The following is a 21,264-nucleotide window of genomic DNA, read 5'->3' on the forward strand; positions in this document are numbered from 1 at the left end:
AAATATTAAAAGGCTACTTTAATATTTTTTGTTTGAGGCCTCAAATGATATTGAGCCGCTGTGTTTGTAGTATATATATTTATAATAAAGAAACCCTAACATTATAGGGAAACTAAGAGCATAAAGAAATTAAAAACATAAAGAAACTAGGATCATAGGAGAACTACTCAAGATTCAACTTTTACCAAAAGTTTTGAAAAATAATGTAAGAAGCCTAATTACCAAAAAAACTACTAAATACTGAAATTTAAAAATTAAGAATCGGTTTAGACTTGTAAAAAAATTCAAAAATATTTAAAATTACAAAAACGCAATTCCCGACGGTGGGATTTGGCCCAAAAACACCCTATCAAGTAACTTGTCAATCATCATCCTTTATTTTTTTCGTATTTTATTGTGTTTTTGGATCTCTATCAACTAACTGTCAAACTCACTCAAGACAAATCGTTAGCTCTAACAAACACTCCAGGACAAACCCTTGGCTCTAATACCACTTATTGTGAAATGATCCCTTTCATATGGCATAATGGAAGCAAGACACAAATAAGCACACCTAATAATACAATATTTTACGGAGAGAAGAAATTTCAGTATAATAAATGAAGAACATATATACAATTGTAAAGATGCCCACTCACTCACTTCCTCGTGAGAAATCACACAAGTAAAGATTTTGAACATCTAACTGTGTTCACAGACTCTTTGCTCAAGGTATGATATTGAATATTCGAACCTTTCACGATCTACCACTTCTCACCATCGGTGTTCTACCCACTTAATCATCATCTTTACCCCTTCCCACACACACTCAATTTATACGAGGCTACATATCTCTATACTAACTCTCTTCTCCATTCGGTCTCTTTTCTTCTCTACCCTCACAACTCAACTCCAACTCTATTTATGGAGACTAGAGAGTTCCTAACCCTAACTTGGTAAATAAGTAATAAAAATCCTTATAGGGGCAAGAAAAACAACTACTTGGGGCCCAAGTAGAATTACTTGGAGCCAAAGTCTAACAACACATCTCCAAACCAATGCAATCCAAAACAATCTGAGACATACAAAACAAATCAAGACAACAAAGAAAAATGGTGAAGGAAGAGACAGCTAACATAAAAATTTGCTTGGTACCAACCTATAAATTATTCAATTATTTAGAACAACTGGAGATCAAGAATTTTTGTAACATTTTTTCCCTTGGGAATTATTTGTAACATTCATAGTATATAGCATAATTTGGAATAATTAAACTTGGGGGAAATTAATAAATTGGAATAATTAAACTTGGTGGAAATTAAAAAATTGATAGAATTGGAGAAAAATGAAAGGAAAGAAGCTTGTGTTTGTTTCTGAAATGAGCAGATAAATGAGAGGATTGGGAGAAGAAAAAAAAGGAATGACAATGATTTTATTAGTGTTGTAAATGAATTGAGTCGAGTCGAGTTGAATTTAGGAATTTTCGTTAAGGTTTAGCAATCTTCTCTATTTGGATGGCCCTTGACACTTTTATCAATGAGAGAGAATTATTTGATTTGGAATGAGAGTGCCAAAAAGGATGATGAGATGACTCAGATGGCTAATGGTTCAATGATCTTTGATGGATATAGTTTAATAGGGTTTTTACATGTAAATGGACTTAGGGGTCTATATTTACTAAGTGGCTGAGTCAAAGCCTCATAATTTCAAAAAAATGAGATTGACTAAATAGATGATATGGACATGAACTTTTATGTTTAAAAATATTGTGTTCCCTAAAATATCCTTTTTCATATTCCAACACATTTACCTTATTGCCCCCTTTTATTTCCTCACCCAGTCTAAGCATATCTGGCCAATAAGCCATCATTTGTGCATCAAAATATCACAGAAGTGCCCCCTCTTTCCCCTCCTCTCTCTAACAGCAAATCAAGATTTGCGGCAGCTCGTTCTCTGTCTCTCTAACCAGTGAACTTGGAGGTCTTCTCCACTTCATTTCTCTTTGATGACCAATTCTATTTGGTGTGAAATCAAGCCAGTCCTAGGGTTTGTTTCTCACTCCATCATTCTCTCTCTCAAGGACAAATCTAGGGTTTGAGGTAATTTTTCATCTATTTTCTATGGCATAATCTGTGATTCTAAAATGTGTTTATATTTTTTCTTATGGGTTTTCCATCTATTTTACACATTCAATCCAATTTATGTTGATTACCTCCGGCTGAACTGAGCGATTTTAAAATAATTTTTTTTTCTTCTTAAAATATGTTTTATAATTGAGACATTGCAAAGGAATTTGTTTTTTCTTGTAAAACTTTATAAAAGAAATAGCAATTATTCTCTTGGAGTTGGGCAAGAACTGTTGGAACTGTAAATTTGATTGAACAGCTGGGATTTATATTACAATTAGTAAAGAATATTTTAGTAAACTATGTAAATGACACCTATATTTATGAGGATTTTATAGGAGTCTTTGGACCACTGTAGAAACTTAGAGAAATACTAATTCGTTGAAAAATAAATCCAGTACTAATTAATATGAAATTTAGAAAAAAGTTTTAGTTTCCTCGGGATATTCTTGCCTCGAGAATTATTTTTGCAGGTATTGGCCCCCATATCCACCCACAGATGTTCGGCTTCCCCACAAATGTAGTTTGTATCAGGTTTGGCACAAGTTTGAAGAAATATTGCATTATACTCTTGAAACCACTAGTTTAATTTACAGTTGTTAGGATTATCTTTTATTGGCTCCCATTAGTTTAATTTAATAATCTCACTCATATGGACTGTGGGACATTAAATTGATAATCTCTATATCCCTCATCCCCATGTTTACTAATATTACCTCCATCCCATATTAGTTATCCACTTCAAAAATTTTGACTCACAATTTTTGTGAGTCAAAGTTACCGAAGTAGACATCTAATATGGGATATAGGTAGTATATAAGTATATAAAAGGAATATGACTAAAAATAACCTCAAATGACTAAAAAATAAAATATAGTAGTGAGTCAAAATTTTTGAAATAGGCAACTAATAGTTTAACATACTTTCCGATCAAAGTATTATGTGATGGATTTTCTTTTATATAGATGCATTATTTTCTTAAAAGAAATAAAATTGTCATAAAATAATTTTAAAAAGTCATTGTTATGTGGTAGCAAGGAGTGCACCAGTAAAGAAGACGGAAGAATCAAAAATACGAAAAATAAACAGGAGCCATCACCCCAGGTGAGAATTAGATTTTGTTTTATTGTTTGTTTATTTATTTATGAGCATTTGTGTCATAGACATGCATGCTTATATACTTCCACTATAGGAGTCTATGGGTTCCTTGTATGTCGAACCACATTTTTCTTCTGTTATCTATATACTCACCAATTATAAGATGATGTGCTATAAAAGCTATAGCCCTAAATTTTTCGTAATTTTATTAGTGTACATTGATCTTATGCTTACACAATCACAAGCGATGTAGTTTTATTTAATAGATAATTTATAAAATTTGAACTGATTGCTACTATTCTTTTTAATTGAGTGTACATCCATCAAACTTTCTGATTGCATCACTTATTGGCTTATCTAACTGCTATTCGTTTATAGCTTCAATTCTAAAACTAAAATATCATATCATTGTATTATGTAACAGTTCTTATGCTGAACTGATTGCAAAGTTTCTGGATAAGAAACTTCATTATGGAAATAAAAGTACATCAGAAGAAGAATTGGTGCATACACTTAATGAAGTCTTGGTTTTATTCATCTTTATACAGGTAATGTTGATGTTGTAACATAGCAATAAAATAGACTCTTACATAATTCTTTCAGTTCTATATTAGAATTCCAATTTCTGCTCCTATTGAATTTGGTTTGCCAGAAATTTATATGCTGCTATTTGTCTTTGTAATATAATGAGAAACATCTGTCATTTTATTTCCTGTTGATTTAGGGCAAGGATGTATTTGAAGCATTCGATAAGACGGATCTTGCAAAAAGGCTACTCTTGGGAAAGATTGCTTCCCTTGATTCAGAGAAGCCTGTGATCTCTAAGGTGATAGATGTTTTACTTTTAAATGTACTATTATAGATCATATTTCATCTCTTCATCATAATATGAAGTCCTTGTTGCTATATAGTTGAAGACTAAGTGGGGAAACCACTTTACCAACAAAATTGAAGGAGTGTTCAAAGTGTGTATTTTGTTCATAACATGCATCTTTTGGTATTGGCTTCTGATTGAATTACATTTATGTTATCACAAAGCATGAGATCTTGTTGTTCTAGGTTGCTGCTACCTGCTAATGCACTATAAAACTTTTAAGGTTGGTATCACTTAGGTAACAACCTTTTTTCCCATAACTAATGTATTCCAAATTCCTTGAGAGTAACTAGACTTTATTGAAATTTGAAATTAATAAGTTTGGCAATTTGAATTTTCAGAATAAATAAATATAATGATGACATTCAACCCCACCCTCCCCCCTACATGCATGCTTATATGCTTCCCTTATATTGTATTTTTTTGTTCTTAGCAAAACTCACCAATGCTCTTTCAAAGACTATTTAATGAAGTGTATAGATTATCAAGAATCAGTATGTCCGCGCCAGGGTTGCAGTTCAGAATAAATGAAATTAATGTTGTGGTAACACGTGGAAATGAGAGTCTGGGACTGACAAAACTCCATACCTAAAGAGAAACACCCGACCCAAAAGTCCATTCCACCAAATAAAACTTGTATAAATTTTGCATAAATCAGTACCAAATAACATAGTTTTAAACAACAATGTACAAGCACACCCTCTCAAATTCGGAGACCTTCAGCCAACTATCAAAGCATAGTGCAATCATCTCACAAGCCATGATCCCAAGCTCGGCCTCCCATGTTTCATAATTTTGCCACAACGGTTTTGAATACCAATCCAAAAATTCAATCTGAAAAATCATCACTCATATTTGGTTTTATCTTTTTCTTTTTCTTGTTGTTTCCATCTTTGCCACACCTCCAAACGTCTCTTGAAGAACCTGAAAACTAGAAGTCATTAAAGTAATATGTAAGAGTATTTTTGGATCAACTTTAGTACATGTAAGGACCAAGCTTAGTAAATGTAAGGATCATAGATCACCTTCCACTGTTGGTTGTGGCTGGAATGATGTAGAAGTATTTTGGGTGTGTTCATGGTTGGACATCAAGCAGGGATGAGGTGCATTAGATGCTATAGTATATTACAGCAAAAAGCGAATAAAATATTCTATAACAAGACAACAGTAAAAATCAAATATTTTATAATAAGATATAGAACAGATAGGCTGGAGACTAACAATTAAACAAAAGGAAAAGTATTAAAATAACCAGATAATAATGCAAAACGAAAAGGTAATGGAAAGAAAGTATTCTTTAGGCTCATATAGATAATTAAAATAAAGGAAAAAAGTAAATAATGTGAATGCAAAAAAGAGTAGTATTAACCCAAAATAATAAAGACAGATAATTTTAAAGACTATGTCCCTAAGTTCTCTTTTGAAATCAAATATACAGTTATGCATGTATGACATCAGATAGACCTAGCAGTTTATTAGCCCAAGAGGAAAAATAATAATAATATATGCATGCATTACAATATAGAAGAATGAACAAGATGACAATATAAAAAGTGATTCAAATAAATCAAAACAAATTTGATAAAACAGAATGAGTAGAAAACTCCATTAAACTATAATACTGTCAAGGTTTGAATGCAAACCCTATAATCTAAGAATTTTGTTGCCAAAGTCAGTTGCCCTTCTTTCATATTGGTTTCTAGTGCAACAACCTTTCTATATATCGGTAAATAAAGTTTTTAGAGAAGACTGTGAACCATTTCTTAATCTATATGGTGGAATTTTTGAAATTTCATTCACGGAACAAAACAGGGATGTGGGAGGAGATCAAATTTGCTTATGGCTCTCTTCTTCCCTAGAAATGGGCTTCACATTGGAGTGTGATTCTAATTCAGTGACTCCCTGAATAGCACGCTTAAATGATTTAGCATATGAATCGTCTATTTGTCCTCTTCAGATGAAGCTCTTATGATTTGATGCAAAAATTTAGCTTCTATGCTATTTGATATTTCCTTACGTAAAAAACATTTCTTTATTGATTCATCTATTCAGTCTATTCTTTGTCCTCTATATTATTTGATTTTAACTTCAAGTATGTGGGTTGTTAAGTCTATAAATGTTGAGGATTAATTTGGGAATATTTCAGCATAATTAAGTGCTTAACGTTTGATATTTTTGTCACTTTTACTTTCGTTGACAATTACATATACTGTCCTAGTTTGTAGAATGGTGTTAATATAGTCCATATTGATTTAGTATATTATTAGTCGAATTTACATGTTCATCTCGTGCTAGAAGGATATCATTGTGATTAATATAATTCGCACAAGGTGGAACTTCTTATGATGCATTGTTCATTTCGCATGAAAAGAAATTGATGATGATGTCATGTTTTGTTGTGTGGTTGGGTTCGTTGAAGAAATACAATTTGCGAAATTATTAGATTCTGGATATATAATTGTTTGTTCATTCTCCATCAATGTTTATCCCACTATAATTAAGTGTTTAACTTTTGATATCTAATTGTTTATCTGATTCTTTGAGTAATTTTATTGTCTTTTCTGTTTCTAAATGTTTGCATTCTAAGGTCTCTAAATTACATTATTTAATTATGATCTTTATTTGTTTTCTATTTCATTATTTTTTGAACTTTATTTTATTTTATTTTATTTTTTACTAATGAGTTGATTCAAAAACAGTTGGAGAAATGGATAAAAGACAAATTGCATGCTTTTGTTGATTTGATGAAAAATTGACAAAAATGAGAGAGAAAATTACATACATCGGCGGTGTCATAGACCCTTTTATGATACAACAATAACAATGTATGAATCATTTGTAAATGAGTTACGAGAACGTTCATCTTCAAACATGAGTGACAAAGCCATATATTATACCACTGAATCTAACAAGAATGAACTTTTGAGGATGACGGGAGAATATGAATTTAGAGTGCTGCTTTTAGTAAGTCGTTCTGTGTTAAATATATATATCTGGAAAATGCAATGCCTGTAATTGCATCATGCACAATTCTAAGTGATCATAGTGAGAGGTAAGACACATATATGTAAAGTAATACATTGATGCATACGGTTCTACGATTTTTAGTATACTTTTTTTATCCACTTGTAGAGAATTTGTTGAAGCCACTGGTTACAATGTATCACCAATTTGTCTTCCGCACGTTGTGTCAACGTCTTCATTTCCTCCAACAAATGCACTGATGGGTAGTGTGAAGCCTGATAGATACTGTACACTAAGCCCCAACTCCACGGATCCAACTCCGCAAATTTTTTGGAGGGTATTTTGGTTATTTTCGTACTTGTTATATTGCCCTAATGCGAGGATATTTATTTATTCTGAACTCTCTATATCCTCTGCCTTTTTTTTATCATCATAGTGAAATCCCTGCAACCCTTGAACGTAGCCCTGAATTTTAGGTGAACCAAGTAAAATCTGTATGTTCTTGTTGTCTGTGTGTTTGTGTGTTTGATCTATTTCTTGTGTTTTCTATTTGATTTCGCAACAATTGGTATCAGAGCCATTAGGTTCGAGTGGAAGCGATAGGTACCGAAGGGTACAGAAGAAGGAAAGATCAAGATCGACAAGTTCAATTGTGCATATTTCAGGTTCTGGAAGATGCAGATTGAGGATTATCTGTATCAGAAGAAGTTATATCAGCCTTTTTTTTGGAGAGAAACCAGAAGAGATAAATGATGATAATTGGGCTCTTCTTGATCGACAGGTACTAGGGATCATTCGATTGACACTATCGCGCAACGTTGCCTTCAACATAGCAAAGGAAACGACAACAGAAGGTTTGATGACTGCCCTTTCAAATATGTATGAGAAACCCACTGCGTCTAACAATGTATATTTGATACGGCGATTATTCAACCTAAGAATGTCAGAAGGCGCTTCAGTGACTGACCATTTGAACAAGTTTAACATTGTTACGACTTAGTTAAGCTCTGTAAAGATCGAGTTTGATGATGAGATTAAGGCGCTGCTTTTGTTATCCTCTTTATCGGAAAGCTACAACGGTACTGTAGTTCTTCAGAAAAAAGAAAATTGAAGTTTGATGATGTTCTGGACTTGATCCTCAGCAAAGATATTCGCAGAAGGGAAATAGGTGAATCATCTGGATCTATTTTCAATACTGAGGGAAGAGGAAGAACTTCTGAAAGATCAGACTCAGATCGTAGTAAATCCAAAGTCACTGACCATCTGAACAAGTTTAACATTGTTACGACTTAGTTAAGCTCTATAAAGATCGAGTTTGATGATGAGATTAAGGCACTATTTTTCTTATCCTCTTTATCAGAAAGCTAGAACGGTACTGTTACAGTAGTGAGTAGTTCTTCAGGAAAAAGAAAATTGAAGTTTGATGATGTTCTAGCCTTGATCCTTAGCGAAGATATTCGCAGAAGGGAAACAGGGGAATCATCTGGATCTATTTTCAATACCGAGGGCAGAGGAAGAACTTCTGAAAGATCAGACTCAGATCGTAGTAAATCTAAATCTAAACATAGAAAAAGAAAATTGAAGTTTGATGATGTTCTGGACTTGATCCTTAGCGAAGATATTCGCAGAAGGGAAACAGGAGAATCATCTGGATCTGTTTTCAATACCGAGGGCAGAGGAAGAACTTCTGAAAGATCAGACTCAGATCGTAGTAAACAGGGGAATCATCTGGATCTACTTTCAATACCAAGGGCAGAGGAAGAACTTCTGAAAGATCAGACTCAGATCGTAATAAATCTAAATCTAAACATAGAAACAAGTCAAAAATTGGAACCTGCTGGAATTGTGGAAAGAAGGGGCATTTAATGTTTTGAGTGTCGAGTACCAAAGAAGAAGAGTGAAGGAAAACAGGAATCTATAAACGCCGTCAAAGAAAAGATTGTTAATGTTTTGATTTTGAGTGTAGATAGTTCCGTTGAGTCTTGAGTTCTAGACTCAGGTGCATCCTTTTACTTTACCTCACATCATGAAATCATGGAAAACTATGTTAGTGGTTATTTTGGAAAGGTTTATCTGGCTTATGATAAGCCTTTGAATATTGTGGGTAAAGGTGATGTTCGAATCAGGCAACCTAATGGGGCTGTATGGAAGATTCAGAATGTGAGGCATGTTCTTGTCTTGAAGATAAATTTGATCTCTGTGGGACAACTTGATGACAATGGGCATATAGTTAATTTTGTAGGTGGCTTGTGCAAAATCACGAATGGATCCTTGGTCTTGGCTTGTGGAAGCAAGACAAGTACTCTATACACGACAACAAACATTAAGAACGCCATTGTTATTGTTGATGCTGGCGTAAATTCAAACCTGTGGCATTGTAGACTAGATCATATAGTGAGAAGGGGATGAAGGTACTTCTGTCGAAAGGAAAACTGTCGAGTATTAAATCAGTTGAAATTGATTTGTGTGAGGACTGTATCTTCGGGAAATAGAAAAGGGTTAATTTTTCAAAGGTTGGCAGGACACCTAAGACAGAGAAATTAGAGTTGGTTCATACAGACGTGGGGGCCTTCTCTAGTTTTATCTCTTGGCAGCTCATTGTATTATGTTACATTTATCGATGATTCTAAGAGAAAGGTATGGATTTATTTTTTGAAAAATAACTCTGAAGTATATGATACTTTCAAGAAGTGGAAGGCTATGGTGGAGAATGAGGCAGGCTTGAAGGTGAAATGTTTGAGGTCTGATAATGGTGGTGAGTATGAAGACAGAGGCTCAAAAGAATTCTGTGCTGTTAATAGGATCAGAATGGAGAAGACTGTTCCTAAAATCCCGCAACAGAATGGGGTTGTAGAACGCATGAACAAAACTTGAATGAGCGTGCTCGGAGTATGAGGATACATGCTGGATTGCCTAAGATGTTTTGGGCTAACACTACAGTATACTTGATCAATCAAAGACCTTCTGTTCCTATGGATGGAGCCTAAGATGTTTTGGGCTAACACTACAGTATACTTGATCAATTAAAGACCTTCTGTTCCTATGGATGGAGGCTTACCAAAGGAGGCTTGGAGCAAAGAAAGAGGTAAATCTTTCACATCTAAAATGTTTTTAGCTGTGTTTTATATGTACATATAAGTTCTAATGCTAGAAGCAAGCTTGATCCAAAGTAAAAAAAATGTACTTTTATTGGGTATGGCACTGATGAGTTTGGTTATCGGTTTTGGGATGACCAAAACCGGAAGATAATTAGAAGCAAAGATGTCGTGTTCAATGAGAAAATAATGTATAAGGATACTAATCTAGGTGCTCATGCTGAAAATGATGAGTTTATTAAGTTGGAGGAAATCTCTAAGGAAGATGTGCAGAGGAGATTTCAGAACAATCCAGAAATATAGTTCCACGGGTGGAACAAAGCAAACCTATTACTGCATTGAGACAATCCTCCAGAGTCTCCAAACCTACACAGCGTTTCTCGCATTCTTTACACTATTTGTTGTTGTCTGATGGTGGTGAACCAGAGAGTTATGATGAAGCAGTACAGGCTGGTGATTCAACCAAGTGGGAGTCAGCTATGCAGGATGAGATGAACTCACTCATGTCAAATCAGACATGGGAGCTAACTGAACTACCAAAGGGCAAGAAGGCTTTACATAACAAGTGGGTTTATAGAATCAAGGAAGAATATGATGGCAACAAGCATTACAAAGCCAGATTGGTTGTGAAGGGATTTCAGCAAAAGCATGATGTTGACTACACTGAGATTTTCTCCACGGTTGTGAAGTTGACTACAGTCAGATTGGTGCTTGGAATTGTGACTGCATAAAATTTGCATTTAGAGCAGTTAGATGTGAAGACTGTCTTTCTTTATGGTGATTTGAGAGGAAGATATCTATATGAGACAACCATAGGGATTCACAGTGCTAGAAATGCAGGGTTTGGTATGTAAGCTGAAAAAGAGTTTGTATAGTTTGAAGCAGCCCCCAAACAATGGTATAAGAAGTTTAATGAATTCATGTGCAGTAATGGTTTCACGAGATACTATGCAGATCATTGTTGTTATGTTAAGAGGTTTGACAATAGCTACATTATCTTACTATTGTATGTTGATGATATGTTGGTTGTTGGGTCAAGTCTCGAGGAGATTAAAAATCTGAAGAAACAATTGTCTGTGTAGTTTGCGATGAAATATTTGGATGAAGCAAAACAGATTGTTGGCATGAGGATTTGCAGAGATAGAGTGGGTGGTACTCTGAAGCTGTCACAAATAGAGTATATTAAAAAAGTTCTCAGCAGGTTCAGCATGCGAGATGCAAAACCAGCGAACACCCCATTAGCTAGTCACTTTAGACTAACTAAGGAACAGTCTCCCAAGACAGAGGAGGAAGGAGCATACATAGAAAGAGTTCCATATGCCTCAACTATTGGCAGCATAATATATGCCATGGTATGTACCAGACCAGACATAACACGTGTAGTGGGAGTTGTGAGTAGGTACATGAGTAATCCAGGCAAGCATCATTTGGAGGTGGTAAAATGGATCCTTAGATACTTGAAGAGTACCACAGAAACATCACTATGTTTTACTGGGAAAAGGATTGCATTGCATGGTTATGTTGATTCAGACTTGGTTAGTGATATGGATAATAGGAAGAGTACTATGGGGTATGTGTATACTTTAGGTGATGCAGCAGTGAGTTGGGTCTCTCAGTTGCAGAAGATTGTGGCTCTATCAACCACATAAGCTGAATATGCTGCTATTACATAAGCTAGCAAGGAGATGGTTTGGTTGCAGGGTTTTTTGGAAGAATTGGGTAAGAAATGACTATTCATCTTGATGTTTATTTTATACAGTGATAGTCAGAGTGCTATTCACTTGATGTTTATCAGTCTCTAAGTGGGAGATTGATGGGTACTGTGGAGCCTGATAGATATTGTACACCAACTCCGTGAATTTTTTGGAGGGTATTTTGGTTATTTCCGCACTTGTTATGTTACCCTAGTGCAAGGGTATTTATTCATTCTGAACTCTTTGTATTCGTTGCTATTTTTTGATCATCATAGTGAAATCCCTGCAACCCTTGGATGTAGTCTTGAATATTGGGTACACTAAGTAAAATCTGTGTGTTCTTATCGTGTGTGTTTGATTTATTTCTTGTGCAACATGTGCATCGGGATTCTTTCTGACACATTGATGAAATTCTTTACGAGGATCAGCTTTTCAAAAGCCTAAATGATTTCAAAGATGCACTCGTTTTGTTTGGTCTTCGTAACCATTTTTGGTTCAAGTACTTGGATAACAGCAGAGTTGTGTGCAAGGTTAATAATTGTACATGGAAATTATCAGTGGGTTGCGAAGGCAGTAGTGATATAGTGAGAATCAAGCGGTTTAATAATGTTCACACTCACACTGCTCAAGACATTTCAGATTATAAAGCCATTTTTCGATCAAAGAAAATGGGTCGAGCTATTGTGAACAACGTTAGGGACAATTCTAAATTCACTCCCAAGACTATTTCCACAGACATAAGCAGTGAATTTTCTATTGACATGACTTACATGTAATCATGGAGAGCTAAAGAGTATGCACGTTATATCATTAAGGGCAATCCCGATGATAGCTATATTTTAGTCCCCTGGTTATTTGAACCAATAATAGAATATATTCCCGGGACAATTGCATCGTAGGAGTGCACGGATGATAGGAGATTTAAGCGTCGTGGGAGTAGCTTATGGGTGCTCTATACGAGGTTTCATCAACTATTGCAGACCCATATTGGCAATCGATGCTTGTCACTTGAATGGCAATTATAAAAGCACAATGCTTGGTATAACAAGTTTCGATGCGAATAAAGGCTTGTGGCCTTTAGTGTATGCTATTGTTTCTTCTGAGAATGATGATGATTGACATTGGTTCTTGACAAGGTGAAAGAGATTCTAGATGGTCGCATTGTGACAATCTTAACTGATAGCTATTCGAGCCTAATAAGCTGTATTAGAGATATTTTTGGTATCCAATACCACTCATGGTGTCTTCGTCACCTAACGGCAATTTTTTCTACATTCATTCTTGGGAGACAAAGTTTAGGATTGAGGACTTTAGATAAAGAGATTGCAAAAAAATTATTCGATAAAATTGCATATGCTCAAACTTTAGACAAGTATGAGAATGCATTGGCTGCTATGCGGGCATTTCGGGGGGAGTTGTGTGATTGGGTTACTTCTAGCGTTGGGATAAATTATACACCAACCAAACAGAGTCCTTTAATGCATGGGTGAAAGAAGAGAGGGTTTTTTCAATCACAAGATCATGGATACACACATGCAAAGACTCAGCAAATTTTTATACCAAAACAGTTTGAACGTTCAGAAGTCGACTATCCCAGCTTCCGGAGAAAATCCAAAATGAGCGAGAGTTTGCACTTAGTTTTAGTTTAATGCGTTTTTCGAATATTGAGTGTACAATATATGATTGACGCAGAAGACCATATAAGGTGGTATTTGGCACTGTAATGTCTTGTAGTTGTTTGAAGTGGACCATGATTGGGTTTCCTTGTTTGCATACATGTTATGCCATCCATAAATTATTTTTAAATATTTATGAGATGGTTGATTAAAATATAACAGAAACTATGCGAACATCTCATGTCTTTTGTCCCCATGCATGATATGCCGATTCCAGCTGTTGTTGCTACTGATGATGATGAAGGTGTTTCCTATCTTAGGTCTCCTACAATAACACGTCCTCCTGGACAACCTTGTATTAAACGAATCGAATCCCAATTTCAAAATGTAAGGCCATTGCATTGTTCGCGATGCGGTAAAACTGGTCATAATCATCGAAAGTGAAAGGCTCCTATACCCGGATAGAATAGTTATATAATTGTTAGTTCTAGTGGAGTTATTTTGTAATCATTGCTAAAGCCTTAAAAATGGAATTATTTTGTAATCACTATTAATTCCTTGAAGCTCTGTTAATGCATTAGTATAACTATGTAGTAATAGTATTTCTAACTTATTTGGAAAACATTTCTAAGTATGATGTAACTTATTCTAAGTTGAATCTCTATTATTCCTTTGGTGGTTTATTATGATATTGAAATTATGTTCCTGGGTCCCCATATGAGTCTCTTGTGGAATGTTATGCATTTGGACAAATGTTTCGATATTTATGTGATGCAAGTGCAACATTATGATATTTGTATGATGTTCTTGATGATGATCAGTATGACACAAAAGATTCTTTCATATAAAAGAAGTGTGTACAGTATTGATCATTAACTTGACAAACCTGGAAAATGCAATCTTTAATTATATTATGCTTTTTTTTTTTTTTTTTTTTTTAATTTGTTGCTGAATTTACAGGAAGGGGTGAAGTTAACTACTTGTATAATGTTGTAACTTTATTGTTTTAAATCTAAAAAAATTGAAAAGGTTAAGTAGGTTTAACCACCTCTCCCTATAAGATTTAGCTTTATTCGGTGGATCATCAAATACCCTGTTGTCCAGTGCCTACAATTACATGTTAATATTTAATGGAATCTCATTTTATAAATTGATGTATTCCGCTTTACTTTATTCTTGTAAGATTCAGTTGATGATTCAAGCCTTTTTCTTCCTTTTATATTATCTTTTTTAGTATAAAGATCCAAGGTTGTTTAGTTTATTTTAGCTGACATGTTTGTTGATTTTGTTTTGAAAAAAGTTTGCAAGGTTGCTCCAATTCCAGTCTTTTTCATTATATATGCCTATTCTATGTTTAGAATTAGTCTTTAGTTAAATTATTTTCATAATAAACAGATTACCATGCAAATTTATCTATGAATTGCCCCTGGCTTTTGACAATGCAAATTTATCTATGAATTGCCCCTGGCTTTTGACAATGTTTTTTGTCTTAGTAGGCCAAATGTTAAACGTAGATGGATAACATTTAAACATTTTAGGGTTTTTTGTATTTTTTGTATCCAATTATTGTAAGAGATTGACCAACAGGCCAGTGGCCTAACGGTATCAAGCTCCTACTTCTTAAAGAGAGGTCAATAGTTCGAACCTCAGTGAAGGCATATGTGTGTGAGTACCAACTAGGAAAAAAAAAATATTGTAAGAGATTGTTTTCATTTCTTTTCTTGTGAGGTAAAAATCATTTATATCCACCAAGATTTCACTATAATTAAGCAATAACATATTAAGTGTTTGAGCATAGAAAGTAAATAAATAAAGAGCAAATAAATAATTATTTATATAATTTCTCACTTATGAATTTTGTTCTCGTTCATGGCATAGACCATCTTCACTATTGTATTAACGACATGCAATCAGTTGACCTTTATTTCAACCCAAGGTGATCCCATATGGTGCCTAGGTTTTGTAGTGAGGCTTTGTGAGGATCTCGACTCCCTACCTTAGCCTACATTGTGCCGTTGCTTCCATGTTTTAAACAGTGTAATAAATTTCATATGCCAACTCCTAACAATTTTTAACAAGTTTTATAAATATATATTAGTTAATATATAAATATAACGGTAGATTTACAAGTAATTGTGAATATACAAATTTAACCGTATATTTAGAACTAATCATAAAAAGCCATGACATAATTACCTTATAATCGACATCTTCAGATGTATGAGTTGTAAACTTTACCTCACCGCAATTGAACCCATTATATTTACGTTTTTCCAAATTCAACGTCTCGCTAATTAATTTGTTGATCCATCCACGTAGACATGAAATCTCAACTATCGGTTTTGGGCCGTTAACATCCACATGGTGATATAAGCCATTATGATAATTACATTATAACTATTTGAAATAAAATGATAGACACATTACAAATATTATATCTTAGAACATACAATGAGAAAGAACAAGCATCCATGTATGTATTTACAACCTTCTCTTCCTTCCTTTTCTTTATAGGACGTAATGACTTTTCTCAACTAATCTAAAACAAACTTCCCCCAATTATACGATTTAATAGCATCCACATTGTCAACCTTCCCCAACAAGTTTTTTTTCCTCTCATTTTTCGACATGGGTGATAAAAGTGATCCACAAGCGAAAAGGACAAAAGCCCTCTTGAAGTCATCCCTAACAAGAAGAACATCTAATTGATGCGTTAAGTTTTGCACTTCTATTGCACTGTTCTTTACAAAATTGCATCAAAATTTTATTTCTTTGCCTTGTTTTGCGTGCCAAGCGCCATGGGATGTGCCTAGTTGGTTCCGAAAGTCGGTTGAGGCAATTTTTAGAGTTTGGGACTTTTGAAAATGCATTATTTGCCATTTCGGCATTTTTCAGTTTTCGGGCTGAGAGGTCCCGGACGGAACCCGCAACCAAATTTGTCGTGCACGGGATTATTTTTCAGGGGCTTTTATAATTTCTTGCATCATTATTTAGTGCATATTTATGTGGCTATGTGGTTAATTAAGTGTTGTGACATGTATGTATGAGTATGTATGTTATAATAATGATAAAATAGATATTTTGACTCCATGGGACCCGCCATTGATTTTGGTCATTACAAATGACCACATGATCATTTCTTGATCATTTTCCTTCTTCTCTTTCTACGGCAGTTCCTTCTCTCTCTCTACAAACTTTTCTCTTTCTTTCCCAATTCAAGGCCAGATCTTCCACCTTCCTTTGAGATTTCGACTTTGCCACTGAAGGCAAAGTTTATGAGCTCGACAAGAGCTTTGATTTGATCGGAGCAAAGCTTGATTTGGAGCACCTTGGGATTTTTGGTTTTCCGATATATTTGGGGCTTTTCTTCAATTGTTGAGGTAGGGGTTTCTAAGGGCCATTTCTTTGATTTTGGTACATTATTCCTTTTTAATTTGGTTAAAAGCATGCTTAATTTGTATATTTTAATTGTGGCAATTAGGGTTTGTATATGTGACATGTGATATTTGTAATTATGTGATAAGTGAATTGATATGCATGCCTATTTGAATTGTGGAGAAAATGCATGCTTGATTTGAATTATAATACGCCTAACATGTTTATATGCAATGAATATGAAGTTAATGGTGTGAAAGTTAATGTACTAATTATATCTTAATTGTGCAAACTTGAGCATGTTTTAATGTATGAGATTATATATTGGCATCGTGATGGCATTATTAGGACATTTATGTATGGACATTGGGCATGAATGGGGAATTGATTTTGAAAAGAAAGAAAACTTATTTTGGGGAAAAGATTTGAATTATTTGCGACAACCTGAGTGCCTAGGAGTTGCCTAGGGTCCATGGCATTAATGTGATTTAGAGGGAACTAGGGAGATGGCCCTAGTGTGGTTGAGCTATCTATCCCCAAATGATGCTTTGGAGATGCCTTGTGGTCAAGGATAGTTAGTCAATCCTTCTCTCGTGGCGCCATGGAGTTACAATGGGCCGAGTTGCATTAACAGTTTGGAATGGATAAACGGAAAAGTTTTGAAAATGGAAAGCGACATTGGCATATTATTACATCCCATTGGCATGGCATTGTGTATATATGGTTAAATTGACTGTGTTATTGTCATGTTTCCCCTCTAAAATAGCATGATTCCGTACTCTCACTTTCTATACTTTGTTTGGATTCACGTGGTCATTAAGAGGTGTGTTTTAGGCACCTCCTACTGAACCGTTGTGCTTTCCCTTTCATTATTATTTTCAAGTCTCAAGAAGGAAGTGGCGGACGACGTTCCACCACAAGCTTAGGTGGATTAGAGGACTATTTTTTGTTATCTTTTGTAATTGGAATTCCATTTTTGTAAAGCATTATCATGATATGTATAACTTTATAACTTGTGGCCTTGTAATTGTAACTATGATTATTTTGTAGTATTTTAATGTAACTTAGACTATTTTGTAATGGCCATTGAATCATGTAAAGAACTATGTTGCTACTGTTGGATAAATGGGATGAAATGAACTACTTTGAATGACTTTATTAATGATTATGGTTATAGGACGTTATATCGTATTTGTAGTGAGTTGGGACAGGTTTTGTAGCAAGTTTTGGCTCATAAGTGAGCCCTGTTGAATAAAGGATTATTGGAGTCAGGATTTTCAGGGCCTGTCAGCCGGTTGGCAAGGTTAGCAAGCCGACCAATAGTGCATTTCGAGCCAAGATAGAGAGTTGGGTCCTCAGAGATATTGTTTCGACCGGCTGACTATTTCAGTCAGCTGACCGACACAAGGCCATCAGTAGGCCAACACTGTCCAGTCCCTTGTCCTTATTTCCCTATTCACCCAGTCAGGCCACATTTCACCCTATGTATATTAGATGATGTATAAGTTACGTATTAACATTGGAAATGACCTCGTTGCGTTTAGATGACCTCGGGTCCGAGTAAGGACCCAGATAGCAATTCAGACCCCCGAGTTCAGGTCGTTACAAAGCTGCTTTACTTTATGTACTACTTTTATTTCTTTTATTTTCCTTTTTCTTTATGTTTTCGGAATATTTCCAATGCTTGATGATCTATACACTTCATTAAATAGTATCTGGAAAAGCATTGTGTGAATTTTGCTAGGAACCAAAAAATAAAAATACAGGATTACCCAAAAACTCCTATAGGGGAAGCATATGATCATGCATAGGGGGGTTGAATGTCATCATTATATTTATTTATTCTAAAAATTCAATTTGCCACATTTATTAATTTCAAATTCCAATGGAGTCTAGTTACTTTCGAGGAATGTGGAATACATTAGTTGTGGGAGAAAAAGGTTGTTACCGAAGTGAAACCAAGCTTAAAAGTTTTATAGTGCATTAGCAGTTAGCAGCAAAACAGAACAACAAGATCTCATGCTTTGTGATCACATACATATAATTCAATTAGAAGCCGATAACAAAATATGCATGTTATGAACAAAATACACACTTTGAACAATCCTTCAATTTTGTTGGTAAAGTGGTTTCCCCACTCTGTCTTCTATTGTATAGCAATGAGGACTTCCTATTATGATAAAGAGATGAAATATGTTCTAAAATAGTACATTTAAAAGTAAAACATCAATCACCTTAGAGATCACGGGCTGCACTGCAGCAAGGGAATTAATCTTTCCCAACAGTAGCCTTTTTGCAAGATCCGTCTTATAGAATGCTTCAATTCCATCCTTGCCCTAAATCAACAGGAAATAAAATGACATATGTCTCTCATTATATTACAAAGACAAATAGTAGCATATAAATTACTGGTAAACCAAATTCAACTGGAGCATAAATAGAAATTCTAATATAGAATTGAAAGAATTATGTAAGAGTCCATTTTATTGCTATGTTACAACATCAACATTACCTGTATAAAGATGAATGAAACCAAGGTTTCATCTAGTGTATGCCTAATTCTTCTTCTAATGTACTCTTATTTCCATAATGAAGTTTCTCATCCAGAAACTTTACAATTAGTTTAGCGTAGGAACTGTTACAAAATACAATGATATGATATTTAGTTTTAGAATTAAAGTTAGAAACAAATAGCAGTTAGATATGCCAATAAGTGATACAATCAGAAAGTTTGATGGATGTACACTCAATTAAAAAGAATAGTAGCAATCAGTTCAAATATTATAAATTATCTATTAAATAAAACTACATTGCTTGTGATTGTGTAAACATAGGATCAATGTGCATTAATAAAATTAAGAAGAATTTAGGGCTATAACTTTTATAGCACATCATCTTATAGTTGGTGAGTATATAGATAACCGAAGGAAAAGGTGGTTTGACATGCAAGGAGCCCAGAGACTCCTATAGTGGAAGCATATGAGCATGCATGTCTATGACACAAATGCTCATAAATGAATAAACAAACAAAAAACAAAATCTAATTCCCACTTGGGGTGATGGTTCCTGGTTTTTTTTTTTTTTTTTTTTTTTTTTTTTGGTATTTTTGGTTCTTCCGTTTTCTTTACTGGTGCACTCCTTGTTACCACTTTACAATGACTTTTAAAAATTATTTTATGACAATTTTATTTCTTCTAAGAAAATACTGCATCTATATAAAAGAAAATCCATCACATAATATTTTGGTTGGAAAGCATGTTAAACTATTAGTAAACATGGGTATGAGGGAGATAGATCTATCTCATGTCCCACGGTTCATATCAGTGAGATTATTAAATTAAACTAGTAGGAGCCAGCAAAAGATAATCCTAACCACTGTAAATTAAACTAGTGGTTTCAAGAGTACAATGCAATATTTCTTCAAACTTGTGCCAATCTTGAAATGGGGTCCAATACCTGCAAAAATAATTCTCGAGGCAAGAATATCCCGAGGAAACTAAAACTTTTTTCTAAATTCAAATTAATTAATACTGGATTTATTTTTCAACGAATTAGTATTTTCTTTAAGTTTCTACAGTGGTCCAAAGACTCCTATAAAATCCTCACAAATACGGGTGTCATTTACATAGTGTACTAAAAGTTTCTTTAGCACTAATTGTTATGTAAATCCCAATTGTTCTATCAAATTTACTATTCCAACAGTTCTTGCCCAACTCCACGAGAATAATTGCTATTTCTTTTTAAAAGTTCTACAAGAAAAAACAAATCTCTTTGCCTTGTCTCAATTAAAAAACATATTTTAAGAAAAAAAAAAACATATTTTAAAATCGCTCAGTTCAGCTAGGGGTAATCAACATAAATTGAATTGAATGTGCAAAATAGATGGAAAACCCAAAAGAAAAAATGTAAACCCATATTAGAATCACCTCAAACCCTAGATTCGTCCTTGAGAAAGAGAGAGACAAACCCTAGGTCCGGCCTGATTTCACACCGAATAGAATCAGGCATCAAATAGAAACGAAGTGGAGAAGACCTCCATGTTCAGCTGGTTAGAGAGACAGAGAATGGGCTACCGCAAATCTTGCTTCGCTGTTAGAGAGGGGGAGAGAGGGGGCGGGCGCTTCTCTAATATTTTGATGCATGAATGAGGGTTTTGTTTAGATTGGGTGAGTAAATAAAAGGGGGCAATAATGTAAATATGTTAGAATGGGGAGAAAGATATTTTAGACAACACACAGTAAAAGTCATGCCCATGTTATCTTTTTAATCAATCTCATTATTTTAAATTATGGGACTTTGACTTAGCCACTTAAGTAAATTGGAGTTCTAAACCCTAAAAACCCCTAGTTTAATTGTAGCCATCAGATTTATTTTAATTCAATAGCCCACACAATTGATAGAACTTTTGGGCCTTTCAAATATGGGTCTTATTTATAAAAGGAA

General features: G+C 34.3%; 2 long non-coding RNA genes across 13 annotated transcripts; one reads left to right on the forward strand and one right to left on the reverse strand.

Moving 5' to 3' along the window:
* The first annotated feature begins 1,837 nt into the window (after positions 1–1,837).
* Positions 1,838–17,979, forward strand: LOC132285264 (uncharacterized). Of its 6 annotated transcripts, none has more exons than XR_009472491.1 (5): positions 1,838–2,078; positions 3,140–3,209; positions 3,628–3,751; positions 3,928–4,029; positions 17,643–17,979. It is a non-coding gene; the product is annotated as an uncharacterized LOC132285264 (long non-coding RNA). The 6 variants fall into 6 exon arrangements; XR_009472493.1 differs by having other exon boundaries at positions 17,705–17,979; XR_009472495.1 differs by lacking the exon at positions 17,643–17,979 and adding an exon at positions 13,724–14,225.
* On the reverse strand, positions 4,691–20,972 carry LOC132285263 (uncharacterized). Of its 7 annotated transcripts, none has more exons than XR_009472485.1 (5): positions 20,748–20,972; positions 19,334–19,456; positions 15,643–19,157; positions 5,103–5,121; positions 4,691–5,001 (listed from the first exon to the last, which is right to left on the reverse strand). It is a non-coding gene; the product is annotated as an uncharacterized LOC132285263 (long non-coding RNA). The 7 variants fall into 7 exon arrangements; XR_009472484.1 differs by having other exon boundaries at positions 4,691–5,008; XR_009472489.1 differs by having other exon boundaries at positions 4,833–5,001; positions 19,056–19,157; positions 20,748–20,964.
* Positions 20,973–21,264: the final 292 nt, after the last annotated feature.

This window comes from Cornus florida, unplaced genomic scaffold, assembly GCF_030987335.1.
Source record: "Cornus florida cultivar Cherokee Brave unplaced genomic scaffold, ASM3098733v1 CherokeeBrave_3.0.0_Hap2_Chr11, whole genome shotgun sequence".
NCBI classification, from domain to species: Eukaryota; Viridiplantae; Streptophyta; class Magnoliopsida; order Cornales; family Cornaceae; genus Cornus; species Cornus florida.